Raw genomic sequence first — 11,722 nt, forward strand, 5'->3', positions numbered from 1 at the left:
GATCGGAAAGATGCCACTCTACACATCAAAATAAATAAGTGACATCCTAGCAGTCCATATGTCATATCCAACTGTACACATCTGCGGCAATATAGCCAATATCTCATCTGTATATGGCTCCCACAAAAATTGATAGAGTTAAAATAAAAAAAATTAGTAAGTTAAAATTTTAATAGATTATGACAACTGTAAAATGATATTTATAAAAAGTTTAAATTTTATCCATCTATATGTATCAACTAATGTATCCAACTGGCACCTATAAACCTGTGCCACTCTCGTCGATACGTGATGAATGTTGAATACAACGTTCCATCTGTTTCACAATCTACTCATGTTAAATAAATTTTATCGAATTTAAAATAAAAAATTTTTAATAATAAAAATAATATTTTTATACCTATATCCCAATGATCCGTTTAGTCTGAATGAAACATCAGGATCATGCTGCTCTGATGGCATCTCGAGCAACTGACATCGTAATGGACTGATAGTCGACATACGCTCCCATATCCAAATCTGTAAATTTTAAAAAAATCATACATGATATACCCAATGCGAAATATGAATATTAAAAATAAAAATTTATAATTCATATACCTGTAATAATACAAGATAACCACCAATCTTGCTCTGATCAGCATAAGAACCCTGACACATAGCTCTGTATAGGCAAGCTAGTACTGCACTGCCCCAATTGAGTCTACGAGCGAAGTCTAAATCTTCTAATAATGGCAAAAATATTAACTTCATCTTATTCGATGAAGTATCGGATAACAAGACACCACCTAACAATCACAACACCTGACCCCTAACATACTGCTGCACCATCTCCTCTGGTGCATTATCCGCAATATGAAAATATCGATAACGATCATCCAAACACTCAATCCTGAGTTGTGAATGATCGAAAAAATGTGCGTCGAGCTCAAACCCTAGCAATCGCAAGCACAAAGCCTGCCACTCCAGAATGATAAGCGTGGGATCAACTCCGGTAACTAGATCGCCATCAACTGGTAGTCCAGTAAGGATACTGACATCCTGTAAAGTGATGGTCGCCTCACCAAATGAAAGATGAAATGTGTGTGCCTCTGGACGCCATCTCTCAAGCAAAGCAGTAATAAGACCAATGTCCATCTGTATATGACCGATCCGATATACTCCATAGAATCCAAGATATCATAAATAATCCAGCACTTTATGTGGGATGTCCTCTGTCCTCCAGAAGTCAGCATCGGATCGTCGTAGACGAAGGTGTCTGGGCTCCTGTAATAAAATATAATAATTAGATCATGTATATGACTTTTAAAAAAAAATTAAATAGTAAATAGGATTTGAATGCTTACGCCACCATCTAAAATAATCTGTGATCGATTGTGCTCCTGCAATGTAAGAATATTGCTGTCTCGAAGACCGAAATACCGCGGATCGTAAGCCATAATACGCTAATGAATCTAAAATAATGATATTATCATAAGTGTATTAAAAAATAAGAAATATGATATGATAGCCATTCATTTTATGAGAAATATATTTTAAACATAATATTGTAACACAATACAACTTAAACACGAAATTCAGTTCATCTCATAGAAATACATAAAACAATGATGAAAATACATCTTCAGAGCCTTTAATTTCTTCCACTGCTTGAAGTTGAAGTGTGTTGAAGTATCCTAGGACAGCGGCGGCGGTTATGACCCTGTTCCTTACAAATGCCACAGTGGTTCTTACTTCTTATTTGCCTATCATCCATCTCATTTCGTAGCCTTGTTGACTTTGGTCTACCTTTCTGCTTGGGTCTCAAACGATGATGATCAGGAATACATTTGAATATACGTGTATGCATCCAAGAGAAGGAGATCGCGGGGGTCCGCCGCGGGGGCCACCGCCGGCGGCCAAGGAAAAAGAGGGAGAGAAAGAGGAAGAGAGAGAGAGAGGAAGAGGGAGAGGAGGGGGCCGGCCAAGGGAAGGGGAGGGCCGAGGCCCGCCGTCGGGGCGCGCGGCCCACCGCCGGGGCGCGTGGCCCGCCGCCGACCCTTTGATGCCGGCGGCCAAATAAAAAGAGGGAGAGAGAGAGGAAGAGAGAGAAAGAGGAAGAGGGAGAGGAGGGGCCAGCCAAGGGAAGGGGATCGTCGGGGCTCGCCACCGGGGGTCACCGACGGCCAAGGAAAAAGAGGGAGAGAGAGAGGAAGAGGGAGAGGAGGGGGCCGGCCAAGGGAAGGGGAGGGTCGGGGCCCACCGTCGGGGCGCGCGGCCCGCCGCCGGCCCTCTGACGTCGGCGGCCAACGAAAAAGAGGGAGAGAGAGAGGAAGAAAAAAGAGAGAGGAGGTAGCTCACCACCGTCGGGAGCTCGTCGTCGTGCTGCCGGAGAGGAGAAAACGTCGGAGATTGCCGGAGAAGAGGGAAAAGAAAAAAAAGGGAGAAGAGAGAGAAAACGTCATTCCCTTTGGCATTTTCTCTTTTTTTTCCTCTCTTTTCCTTTTTTTAATAGTTTTTTTAATTTCTTTAGTTATTTTTATATGATTTTTTAATAAATAAAATTAATTAAAAATAGAGATAGTAATTTGAATGATAATTTTTTATTTGAATTAAAGTTAATTTTTTTAATTTATAATTATAATTTTTATTTTTTTACCATTTTTTCCCTTTTATTCATTTCTTTTATGGCATTTTTTTTGGAATTCAAATTAAAATTTTTATAATTTCAAATTATAATTTTAATTTTCTCTCATTTTTATCTTTTTGGCATTTTTTTAGGTATTTTTTTCCTTTATTTAGAATATTTTTAAAAAAATTAAATTTAAATTAATTTAGTTATTTGAAATGATGTTTTTTATTTGAATTATAATTAAAATTTTTATTTCTTAAAATTTAAAATTATAAATTTTATTTTTGAATTAGAATTACAATTCATATTTTTTTAAATTCTATTCTTTTCCCCTTTTTTTATTGTGTTTTTTATTTTTTTACACCAATTTTTTTCTTTTCTTCAGATATTTTTTTTAAAAAATAATTTGAAATGGAGAAAATAATTTGAAATGATATTTTTATTTGAATTAAAGTTAAAATTCTTATTTTTTTTAATTTTTAATTTATAATTTTTTTTCACATTTTTTCCTCTTTTTTCACTTTTTTATGACATTTTTTTTCTTTTATCAAAATTGAATTCAAATTAAAATTTTAATTTTTTTAATTTAAAATTATAATTATAATTTTTTTATTTTTTTATTTTTTTCTATTTTTATGAATTTTTTATGGTATTTTTTATTTATTTGAAATATTTTTTAAATAAATTAATTTGAAATGGAGAAAGTAATTTGAAATGATATTTTTTATTTTAATTAAAATTAAAAATTTTATTTTTTAAAATTTTAAATTATAATTTTAATTTTTTTTTCAATTTTTTTAAATTTTTAACTTTTTTATGGTACTTTTTATTTTTTTATTTTTTTGAACATATTTTTTAAAAAAATTAATTTGAAATGGGGAAGAATTTGAAATGATATTTTTTATTTGAATTAAAATTAAAATTTTTATTTTTTTAAATTTAAAATTATAATTTTTATTTTTTTCACATTTCTTTCTCTTTTTTTCTTTTTCTATGATATTTTTAATTTTTTAAATTTTTTAGAATTTTTTTAGATATTTTTTAAAAAAATTAATTTGAAAAGAAAAAATAATTAAAAATTATATTTTTATTTGAATTAAAAATTTAAATTTTTATATTTTAAAATTTATTCAAAATTAAATTTTTTATTTATTTATAAATTTTTATTTATAAATTTAAAATTATAATTTTTTTATTTTTTTATTTTTTTAGAAAAAAATTAGAAAATATCATTTAAAATGATATTTTTAAAAATATATTTTAAATGGTGTTTTTAAAAATACCATTTAAAATGATATTTTTTATTTTTATTTTTTTGGACGACGTCTACGTGAGAAATATGGGGTGACGTGGTTATGATAAAACGTTATTCAAAATAATATTTTATTATTTTTATATTAAATTGATAAATAAATTAAAATTTAAATTATTTATATAAATAATTTTTTTTTTATATTACTCAAGAAAAAGAACTCAGAATGATGGATCTTTTTTCATTATGTCATTCATTGGATCGTATTTCACACAAATTTCAAAGCACAAACTTTTTATTTGTCCTTCTTATGGATCTCGAAATGACCATTATACGATTCAACAATAATTTCGTGTGAAAGATACAACCCGTCTTCAGCCCATGGACCATTTGTGACGCACGGCCTGCGTTTAGGGCAGAGCACTGCTATCATGTACCACAATGCGTACGTAAATCATGGGACTTCCAACTTAAGAATAAAGTAATTGTTTATAGAAAAAAGTCTAAAATGTACAAATTGTTGGACATCAAACTAAATAAGATCGGACAAGAGCGTCTTCACTCATTTGACATAAATTTCGGATACTTGTTCCAACAAATTATTGGTGGCCGAATGAGAGAAAATTTTTGTGCACCGGAGGTGGTGCATATCACGGGCAGCGTAGAATGTACGTATCATTTATGATGATTGATTTATACATCAAATTAAAATATGATGTAAAAAAAAAAAAAAAAAATCGATCCCATATGTGAGTCAATCACTACGAATGGTGCATGCGGTTCTGCAATACCCGTGGTGTATAAAAAATTTCATGACCGAATGAATATTAAGAAGATATTTGGTTGGAGAGAATGGAGATTTCGAATCGAAATCAAAATGAGTGACTTTCATTCCAACCGTTTGGTTGGAAGGAGTTTCATTCCGATTCTAATTCCGGAGTGAAATGGGAATGACTCAATCTATATAGAATTCAATACTTATTCTTCTCTATAGATTCAATTTTTTATTTCAATTTTAATTTTGATTCTGATTATGAATCAAATACTTCAGAAAATTTAGTCGATTATGATTTCAATTTCAAATTATTTTTATTTTTATTTTTATTTTAATTTCCGTTACGAATTAAATATTTTTTAAGAATATCAGGCCTTTACTTCGGTTCGTTTTTAAGCACGGCCCGACACTAGTTTCTCAGGCCTGCCACTGCTTTCACATCAATTTCCAAGCCCGATCTGATATGGGCAGAGATTTTGGAGCTTGGGCATGTAAGGCTACAAATTGGTTGGGTCAGCTCGTGAGTTGACCTGGTCCTACCCAGTTAAGCCTGGGCTGATCCAAAACTTTTAGACCCAACTGTCAGGAAATAGGTACGGTCTAGGTCGTACCTGAAAGACTTGTGACTTTGAATAGGTTTATAGGTTGAGATTTTGGGGGTTAAAGGCTTAGTTAAAGTTTTTTTAAAACAAGATTTAATTAAACTGGAACCATGTTTTTGTCTACAATATTAGTCACAGAAATCGACATTATTTATTTATTTATCCAATTCTTTCAACTTGTTATCCATGTGACTGCTAGATTTCGTTTCCCTTCTAAATAAATTATTTTTTTTGGTCTTTTTTTTTAGTTTTTCTATGTTACATTGGATCTGCAATTCTAGGCTGCACTAGTCTGCATGTGGTTGGTTGCGGTCATTCTCAACATGATATCGCCTCATTGTCACCTGGCCAGGCTTAGGTCTAAAAACATGATTTACATAAAGCAAAATATTTTGTGCACTACAAGGGGTATAGAAAATTTAATACGAAGTGCATCATTTTATCTAATTAATTTATATAATTATTATTTTTTAACTCACATTTAATACTTGCAGATCGATTTTTTTGCTTAAAAATTTTATATGATAAAAATATTTTTATTTTTTAAAAAAATTATAATATTTTATATTTATATTATGGCATCCTGCATTTATAATATGTACAAGATGTCATAATTATTTTTTAAAAAATAAGAATATTTTCATCATTCAAAATTTTCAAATGAAAAAGCCGATCTGTAGGCATTAAATACGCATTGAAAAATAGTTGGACAAAAATACATCTCTTATATTATTATATTTTAGGTCATATTATGACATCCTGGACTATATTACGTCACAGGATGTCATAATTTTTTCTAAAAAATAGATATATTTTCGTCATACAAAATTTTTAAACGAAAAAGTCAATCTATATGTATTAAATACATATTTTTATCATATTATAGATTGTCTGACAACTCCTCAGAAGAGGAAGCGTATGAGCAAGATTTCATACATTTAATACCTGCAGATCGATTTTTTTACTTAAAAATTTTATATGATAAAAATACTTCTATTTTTTAAAAAAATTATAATATTTTATATTTATATTATGGCATCTTGCATCTATAATATGTACAGGATGTCATAATTATTTTCTAAAGAATAAGAATATTTTCATCATTCAAAATTTTCAAATGAAAAAGTCGATCTGTAGGCATTAAATACGTATTGGAAAATAGTTGGACAAAAATACACCTCTTATATTATTATATTTTAGGTCATATTATGACATCCTGGACTATATTACGTCACAGGATGTCATAATTTTTTCTAAAAGATAGATATATTTTCGTCATACAAAATTTTTAAACGTAAAAGTCAATCTATATGTATTAAATACGTATTTTTATCATATTATAGATTGTCTGACAACTCCTCAGAAGAGGAAGCGTACGAGCAAGATTTCATACATTTAATACCTGCAGATCGATTTTTTTGCTTAAAAATTTTATATGATAAAAATACTTCTATTTTTTAAAAAAATTATGATATTTTATATTTATATTATAGCATCCTGCATCTTTAATATGTACAGGATGTCATAATTATTTTCTAAAGAATAAGAATATTTTCATCATTCAAAATTTTCAAATGAAAAAGTCGATCTGTAGGCATTAAATACACATTGAAAAATAGTTGGACAAAAATACACCTCTTATATTATTATATTTTAGGTCATATTATGACATCCTGAACTATATTACGTCACAGGATGTCATAATTTTTTCTAAAAGATAGATATATTTTCTTCATACAAAATTTTTAAACGAAAAAGTTAATCTATATGTATTAAATATGTATTGAAAAGTGATGATCACGTAGATCAATCGAACGAGATGGTGTACTTTATGTCGGATTTTCTACACTACTTGCGGTGCACAAAAAATTTATCTTTACATGAAAAAATATTTAAGCGAGGGTGATGATTGCCATCATAATGGCCCGGCCCCGTTGCAGGCCTATCAGGAGCGGTGTCCATGGTGCCTAAATTAACTTTACACACAACCCACATGAACAGAAGTACTATGCAGCCTCAAGATGATCAGAGGTACAAGCGTTCTAATTTTTTATTCAACTTTCATGTGGCTCTCTCAAGATTAAATTGGACTGCAGAAGCCCAAGGTTGGCAGAGATAGACTTCTTAATAGTATAATAATAATAATTTCAATTTTGCAACATATCAAAAATCTCTGAATTTTCTTTCTCGTACCAATTCTATGAGAAGTTTGTATTGATTCATCAGCAAGATGGCCAAATTAATTTAGGCATTTATTTATCGATATTCAGCAACGAGGAGTAGAATGTTTGAGATAATAGACCCAAGCCTTTATAAGACCTCCTTTCTTTCATAGTCCTTGGCACAGGCAAGTGATTCCGCATGCACATTTTGTGCGTACTCCATCTAATTAACATCCCTTTGGTTTACCGCTTGCTTTTCTCATGGAGGGGTGTTTCCTGAAAACCAAATTATGATTGATTGGGTCATTGACACGCCAGGTCAAGCAAATCCATCAATGATCTTGGTCTATTAGGAAATAAGGTTTGACCTTGTCTCAGTAACTAAACATACAAAGAGATAGATAAATTCATCAAGTAAAAATATAATTATCAAATTGTTATATATATTAAATAATATAATTTTTCATCAAAAAAAATGTAGTAATTCATGTTTTAAATAGAGATATTTTCCTTGTGACAGCGCCAGTTGCAATCTATAGAATTATCTTGGGAACAACGGAACATGCAACCCCGACAAAGTCCTCCAGTCTTCCGGACAGGACAAAAGTCGGCCCACCGAAGCAAGCAAAATCGGCAATTGCTTGCCTACCTTTATCCCTGCTCCATAAAATTTCAAACGCAACGTAAACTTTTCTTTTAAGCAATGTGTATGCAGCTTGTTTCTATCTCTACCTTTTGCTCTACTTTCTAAAGGAACATGAGATGTTTTCTTCTCTATTTTTTGTCTAAGAAACCAATGGCCTCTGTCCCTCTATTTTCTTGTAGACTTCGAAGTGGTCCATATATCCATCCACCCAAGAAAAGCAACGACAGCTATGTGACCTCTTGGATTCTCCATCCATCATAAAGGATTTGCGGTTTTGGACATCTTTGGTCACTGTTCAATCTCAACCAAGAAGAATGAGGTGTCCTGGATAATTTAGACATCAAAGTCCCTCTGCTTACTCTGCTTCAACAAACGGATCAGATCTTAATTATAGGGGTCTCCATATATCACCAGTTGGCATTAACTTTCCGACACAAGAACTCTTGTCCCTTCCTACCAAGGATATGAAGAAATCTCTTTCAATTAGATTTGTTTTGTTGTTTCGGAAGACCCGACGATTTCTGTAACATCAATGGATGGAGTCGCTTTCTTTGAGCACATAATGTTGGCAGAAGCCTCTGTCCAACATCATCATGCTCCCACATGTAACCACCATGGGGTGTGATGTTTCCGGACCCATGCAAGGTCTACATGCAGCCAGTGCCTTTCAATTATGATACAGTATTTTAGTGGTGGAAGGAGGGTGCCTCTTAGGCGTCGCTTCAATAGTTTGGCTTTTGTATGGTTTCTTGTGAGATCTACTCTCTTTTTGGTTCTTGTGGGACCTCAAACGTGCAAGATGTTTTCAACTTGAGTATATCTGAGGCCGGAGTCACACGCTAGCTTGATTAGTTTAACTCATTTGCTTGACCACTAATTGGACCATCAGCTGTATCACATAGGACACATCAAGAAGATTGGCGAAAGTGTCTGTCTACAGAGGTAAATGAACGTTTGGCGCGTTAAAGGTACTATTATTTGGATCTATATATTATATCTCGTACACTAATATGATGACCTTCATCACTTCAAGCATCTAATGTATTCTATATGTCCATTTTATAATGCATGTTTTCTATGTTGGGTCTTGAGAAGTGCAACACCATATGCTGGTCCTGCTAATAGGCAAGCTTTTGTTTCCTTTCTCCATTATAAATATGCGTGGGAGTGTCAGTACTATCAAATGCGATCCATGTTCGAAAATATTAATCCTTCTAAAAGAAGTCTGGTGCATCCATTGGATTATAATCTTTATAGCACCAACCTTCTACCTAGAGATGTCACTCCTGTTCTGAAATCTAGAGATGTCAGTTTTGCATTCCAGATTTTCCTTTTTCCCCTTCTCTCCTTGTATCTTAGAGCTTTTTCTTTTTGTTAAAAAGCTTTTTTTGGTAAACCTTTTCCTTTTGCATTCATAACTTTATGTACGTAGAACCGATGAAGAGATGAGCCTAGAAGGCTTTTCTATACTTCATGAGAAGGATCTGGGGTTTTGGGTTATGGAATAAAGGGTGATCTGCTGCTAAAACGAGCGAATATTTTACGCTTTATTCCAGCGAAAAACGTTTCGATGCTGGAATCCAAACTATAAACAAATGGTTTACTAGATCCAAGATGTTGGGTGATCAGAAATGAACACAGAATACCATGTGATATAAGTATTTACCTTGGGTAATACCAACATAGAGAACTCGGAATATGCCAGATTTGGTGAGGCTTCCTTGACCTTTCCGTTCGGTTTCCAATGGGGACTTTGTCCGCATTTGTTTGCAGAAGGTTATGCATATATTTAATACCGTCCTACGGACTCTCAAAAAACAAACTTATAGCACACATGCGATGGCAATATTATGTTTGGTTGGCTGCTTGCAAGTGCTCTCGAGCGGGGAATAAGTCTCTTTTTATCAAAAACTTGCGCCAGTACAGCTCGAAAGAGAGAGAGAGAACCAAAAAAAAAAAAAAACAACACTTTTTGGGGGTAATGAAAAATTTGATATGAGCTTTGCAAAATAGTAGATGCTACATTTTTCACGCTCGCGTTGACTTGCATGCAAATGCGAGTGCTTTTTTGTTTGTTTATTTGTTTGTTTTTTAAAGATTCGGGAGTGTCAAACCACTCCTACCTTGAAAATTTTACAGAGAGAATGTACAGGAAATGAAAAAGGAAAACAGAGGCATTACAAAACAAAGAAGGAAAGCAGAGGGCAGAACTAAGTAGAAGGAAGAAGTTTCCAGCAACTTCATGGCCACCACCTGCTTATGAGCTCTAGAAGATTTGCCGGAACAAAGGCACCCTCAATCAAAAAAATTGGACACTGCTTTCTGGAGAGCAGGCATCATTGTCCCTTTTTTGTTCGACAATATTCTAGAGTTCCTTTCTTGCCAAATTCTGAAACTAATGTTCATTACAGGTTGTTCTCATACAATTTTTAATCCATCTGTTTTGCCATGAGGGCCAAAGTGAAAACAAGGACAGGCAGAAACCTTTAATTTCAAGACAAGATTTTACAGCAAACCATAAGCTCTTAGTGTAAGAAACAATGTAGAAAAAGATGCGAACTAGTTTCAGCTGCTGTCCTATGGGCCTTCTTTGGTGGATAAATATAATGAAAAAATTGATCAATTTTTTTATTGACCAACTTATTCATATTTTCATATTTTTGATGAATAAATTATTTTTTTATAGATAATATTTATGTATGAAATAGAAGAAAAATTTTATCCACCTAAGAGATGGATAAGTTATTTCCTATCAATCGAAAAAATAATATTTTTTATTTCATTCCTAATATATCTTTAACCTGAAAATAATAATATAACGATATATAATACTATCTTATATATAATATTATATTATTATAAGATAATAATATTTTATTATTTTAATATAATATATTATATTAATAAAATAATGTTATAGTATAATATATTATTTTATTATTATAATATAACATTAATATCTTATATTATTATAAGAGAATATAATATAATGTAATAATATATTATTTTAATATATATTAATATTATATACTATATGATTATATATAATAATGTTTATATAATTAAAAATATTATGAAAAATATGAATAAATATTAGTAACTATCCAGAAAACTAATAATGCAAAAAAACATGGATAATAAATTTTTTAGCCATTTTTTTACGCATAAAAGAACATGAAAAAATTATTTTTTATCTAAATATTATCTAAAAAATATTTATTTAAAAAAATATAAATTTTTATATAAATTTTTTATCCTTAAAAGAATGAGGTATAAAGATAATAAGATGATCCCATCAACCGGCCCTTTTTGACTAAGACTTCAATTGTGTGGAGTCCATGTTTGATAGCTAACCAAGAGAAGATTGAGTTTTTCTGGTGCAGCAGCTCGCCGCAAAGCTTTTGAAAAAGGAACTGAAATTCCACTGCTCCGAAACTCGTAGGAAGATTGAATTGAGCAGGTTTTGTCCATCTGTTAGCTTCCAGATTTTTTATATGCTTTAATTTATATATAAATAATTAGGAATATATGTACATCGATTGCTTCCATCAATAATAAGGTTTATAAAGCTTTAAATATACTTGTTAATTATACATTATGTCAAGATCTCTCCGACTTTCTGAGAGGGAGAGAGAGCAGCTACATGTTACAATGTGTGTTTCGATAAGCTCTCA

Source organism: Elaeis guineensis, chromosome 4 (genome assembly GCF_000442705.2).
Source record: "Elaeis guineensis isolate ETL-2024a chromosome 4, EG11, whole genome shotgun sequence".
Classification (NCBI taxonomy): domain Eukaryota; kingdom Viridiplantae; phylum Streptophyta; class Magnoliopsida; order Arecales; family Arecaceae; genus Elaeis; species Elaeis guineensis.